Raw genomic sequence first — 5,498 nt, 5'->3', positions numbered from 1 at the left:
TGTTGAACAAGAAACCCTGTGAGTGTAGGACTATTTATTTTAGGGGCTTTTCAGGACTCAAGTAGGGAGATAAACTAAGCTACTTATTTTATGAAAATGTATGTATGTTATTACAGCATCTGATTTCAGGAAAATAAATCTATTTATATATGCTTTATGTTTGGGAAATACTGCTGTAAAAGATGATATGTTTAAATATGTTTGAAACCTATTTTGTGTGGCATGAGTAGAATTTATAATGAAATACTATTTTCTGAGAATATGATAAAGATATAGATTTTTTATAATGAAAAACCGACGTATAGGTTGAGAATTTTGTATGATTTGCCGGCGTACGGGCCAAGCTATGGATATGATTTGTCGGCATATGGGCCAAGTTATGGATATGTTTTGCCGATGTATGGGTCGAGCTATGGATATGATTTGCTGGCGCACGAGCCGAGCTATGGTAAAATATAAAATGTCGGCATATGAACCAATGATTTTATGATGTATATAAATATGCAAATTGATGTGATGATATTGATTTGACAATTAATAGTATGAAATATTCATGTATCACAGTTTGATTATATGCTATATGTTATCAGAACCTAATTAGTTTGGTTTAAGCTAGCACTTGCACGGTACCGCTGCTATGTGTTCATGATCATCATGATATTGTGTAACGCTACTGTACGGAGTAGCTTGAGGACGGATAGTCGATGTGGTTTTAAGAAGTGTGAGCGCCCCTGGTGCACAAACCAGGTCTGGTGGACCCATCGGACTTGCAAACTGTACTTTTGACTTGACAGTGGTCAGCCAACCATTGTCAGGTCCCACCTTCGGGCCACACAACCCAATCATGTGGGGGTAATACATGACAACAGCCAGCTAACCTACCAGGGTTGTTTTCGTATTATTATTATGATATGAGATGAATTATGCTTATAAAAATCCAGTATCTTCTTCTATGCTATGATTAAATATGTTTTTCCCAAAAATTATTAATATAGTCACTGAATATGTTTACGTATATGATTCTATGTATAACACAGAATTACTCATGTTGCCACACACTAGTATTAGTTTATTTCCCTTACTGAGAGGTGTCTCACCCCGAATTACATGAAATTTTTCAAGAGCCCCTGATGGAAGAGCGGATAAAGCTCCGCTAGGATAGATTCAGCTGGCCTGCCCTTTTTGAAGGGTAAGTATTTTGTTAGGGTCAGGTGGTTTTGGTGAGAAGTGGCTCCAGAATTTTTTTTGGGATGTATATATAAACACAATGGATGTAGTAACTCTGGTACTGAAATGAATGGTGTTATGTTTATGATATTAAGATTTTATGTTTCCTGCTGCTTAGGCCTCCGTATTGTGTTTTTGGTATGTCCCTGGTACCCACAGGTTTAGGTTGATTATGACCTAATGGATTTGATATGTTGATATTGTATTTTATTATTTAAAAGGAAAAAATAAATAAATGGAAATTAAGAAGGTCATTACACGAAGTACTTACAATACATCCCCTATTGACTCTCTTCATTTCTTTGATTTATCTTTGTTGCTGAGCTTCAATGATCCTTTAAGCTTTCATTCTTGAAGCTTTTTCTTTAATATCAATGCTCTCACGATCTTCAAGATTTATCTTGAAATTCATGCTTTAAGTAATCCATGCTCTAAGCTTCATTTGATTTTCTTTCTTTGGAATACAAGCTTTGTGAGCACTTTACCTTGCGTTCTCATAGTTGAGTCCAGAAATGTCATTACTTAACCAAATATGTTAAGTTCCACTTGTTTGTTAGTATCAAAACAATATGTTAAGCCTTGTAAGGCTAACATGTATTTTGAAAATAAATATCATTTCTATCTTTCTCTCTCTCTCTCTCTCTCTCTCTCTCCTCGATTTTCTTGCCGATTGTCGCTGGATTCAACGATCGGAAGTTATCACTAAGATCTAGGAGTATTTCTCTACAAGTCTAGCATAGTGAATTTTTTGATCTAGGCATTTCGGGTCCCACTTCAAAAGGCTAGGGTTTTAGCCTTTTGGGGCATTTTTCAGGAAAACAAGTAAGGAGATTATATTATGTCAGCTTATCTTATGAATTTTACTTATTTATAATGTTGGAAATGTTTATATGTGTAAAATTACGACTTTTCTAGGGTTTCCAAGCTTAGGGTTCAGTTAACCGACTTTATTTTCTAAACCAACTGAGTAAATTCAAATATGATATTTTTAGATTAAAGTACTCGACTTTCTAAACGTTTTCACCGGTTGGGAATTTGGGATTTGAAACCATAGGGGTATTTTACAACGAACCAAAGGCAGTAGGGTTGATTATCTCCGTTTTTCTTGTATTTAGTTATATAACTATATTTTTATTAAAATAACAATTTAAAGATACTCGTACCCCTATTTTCAGTACAATATTTATTCTCTCAAGCAGTTGTGTATTTATGAATTACCTAATCAAAAATTGTGTGGCATGAGTACAATTTTTAATTGACATAAATGAGCAAGTTTTGTGTAATAATGGTATGATACGACGACTATATGCTGAGATATGATACGATGACTATATGTCGATATGTAATGTGACGGCTAGATGCCAAGTTTACGATATGCCGATTTTTACCGAGACAATATACAACAAATATTTTTACAGAACTACGAACAACTATTGTTTCATGTAGTATGAAAATGAATTATGATTTCAGTTTTATACGATGTAAATTGCCATATATGACTATTGAGCCCTGTTGATATAATGTTATGTTATGAGCACGGTACCGTAGCTATATATATATATATATATATATATATATATATATATATATTGTAGGGGTGCAACCACACGTCTTAGATAGAGTGTGGATATGGAAAAGGCGACTGGTGGCCTAGGTAAAGCACTCCCCGATACAAAAATTTTGGGGCTCCATCCGATACAGTAATTACAGGTGACTCTGCATCGAGCATAGGGTAGGCACCATCACACTACTTTATGTTTGACTTAGCTATAGTCGACTGACTATATGCTAGGTTCAGCCTCCAGGCCGCACAATCTGTCATGGGGGGAAGCATGTCGTATGTTATGTTTAGCGTGACGACGCTAAGTCAGCAATACGGGTTGTATCTTCTAGGCATATATGGGCATATTTACTATAGAAAGGACAATATTGAGCCAGAAGTAGTATTTTCAGATATACATTTCAGTATAGTTTTAAAATGCCAATTAAATGATTTAAAAGTTAGCAGTAATATGTACACACAAAATCTCATGTTAACCACACACTAATGATAATATAATCCATCTAACTGAGAGGTGTCTCACCCTATCATACAATTCATGTTTCAGGTCCTTCGAGAGATCAAGTTTAGCATACCACTAGGCTGGTTTTTGGTCGTTGTTTTTTTTTTCAAAGCCGGTGAGTCATAGACAGTAGCTATGTTCCTTTTGGGGGTTGTAATAGCAGAGTATGGATGTAGTATGTATGCATGTATGTTGGGAAACAGTTAGAAACTCTGGTAAGTTTTAAATAATGTATGTTTTTCTACTGCGTATGTTTATACAGATTAGTATGGAACACTCGTTCCCCTTATTTAGGGGGGGGGGGGTTGTATATGTATGTTATCAAAGAAATGTATGTTATATATGTTTAGTAGCACTCCGAGCCCACCTAGAGGGTCGGGGCATTACAGGTGGTATCAGAGAAATGTATATTATATATGTTTAGTAGCACTTCGGGCCCACCTAGAGGGTCAGGGCATTACAGGTGGTATCAGAGCAAAGGGGTAGTTACCCCCGATCTTTGAGAACTCATACTTATGAATGATTGAGGGACGACGATATGTAACGCCTCAATCTCAGTGAGTGCTCTGATAGGTACCCATTGTTGCCACAGGCGCAAGGCCCACTAGGTTAAGTGACAACGCCCGAAAAGGGGATGTTACAAGTGGTATCAAAGCCTTAAGTTGCTAGATTCTACAGACTAAGTCAGATGATCTTACCAGAGTATAGGAGTCGAAGTAGGACAAGGATAGGAATGGGTATAATAGGACTTTCAAATTTGGCTTCGTAAGCCTAAAGACAGAAATCCATTGGCAGACTTCTGTGTTTGTCTCGATCAGTTGACAAGTTCAAAAAATCACAGCAATCCATTGACGATTTTGTTTCCGAGTGGAGAGACGAAGCTTGAGCTAGAATGGGAGTAATAAGTTGGTAGAGTCTGTCGTCATTAGGGACGTTAAGTTATTAAAGTAAGTCTTATAGTATTGTAGTTGTAGCAGATATGTAGAGTACCAAAATTTTAAACAACTTTCTCAATTATCTCTTCAGGATGGAGTCCAGGGATAACACTACTAACTCCAAAGGAGGTAACACTGAGGGAGCTAGCTATAAGGCTAGTAGTGACACTACGGTGGTAATTTGGGACTTCGCCTAGTAGTTTATGGTGGAGGTTATGCGAAATTCTAAGGGGCAGGACCATCCCACTGTTGAGCTGAGAGGTTCTATTGAATAGTTCACCCGACTAAAACTCCTTACCTTCGCAGGGAGTACCGACTCGATCCGTGCTGAGAATTGGATTCGGGAAATTGAGAAGATCATGGCTGTTCTGCGTTGTACGGATAAGTAGAAAGTGCTATACGCGACATTAGAAGAATCAATAGTTGAGTAAGAATCAAAAGAAATCCACAATGATGGAAAGTTAGGGAGGACTCAAAAAGAGCACATGATAGCTCAAGCTTAATAAGTGAGAAAACCAAATCTCCAACACAAGCCTCAAGTATATACACTTCTATATAGATATAAGTTTATTATAAGTAGAGTTTCGAATACATTAATAAAAAAAATAAAGTCACGTGTTTCTAAAATTTTAAAAAGTTAAGATAATGTTTGTAATAAGTTTTTGGCTCCATAATTTTTAGAGTTTAATTTTTTCAAAATCAAGATTTTAGGTTGTGAGTATGTTAAGAAGGGATAGGAGTAGGAGTAGACGTAAAATAACTTGGGAGAAAATAGTGAATAAGGATTTAGTATCCATGAATTTATAAAAAGAAATGGTCAATGATTGTATAAATTGACGAAAAATGATTCATATAACCGACCTCACTTTAGTGGGATTAAGGTTTAATTTTGTTATTGCAATAGTACATTAAGAAGATTTTGGAGGTTTTAAAATGTAGAACTATAATATGACTATCCAATGTATTTTTTTTTTGGATAACGTCCGGGTGTCCCCAACCAGCATCTACCAAGTTACCCTGGGATGCAACACAGCCGGGACTAATCCCCACGCCCCACAGAACCCACCCCAAGACCCTGCAGGGAGGTAAATCGGGATTTGCTCAAGGCAGCAGGAATCGATCCCGAGCAGCTAACCTGGGTCACAGGCTCAGCCAGGTCGCCCTTGCCACCCGAGCCAGCGCCCGGGGTACTATCCCATGTATTTGTACATAGTTTTACTAGTTATATGCTTCAATTGATAATTAAGAATACACGAAAATGGGATATTCCACT

Source organism: Malania oleifera, chromosome 12 (assembly GCF_029873635.1).
Source record: "Malania oleifera isolate guangnan ecotype guangnan chromosome 12, ASM2987363v1, whole genome shotgun sequence".
NCBI lineage: Eukaryota > Viridiplantae > Streptophyta > Magnoliopsida > Santalales > Ximeniaceae > Malania > Malania oleifera.
This window is presented reverse-complemented; position numbering follows the sequence as displayed.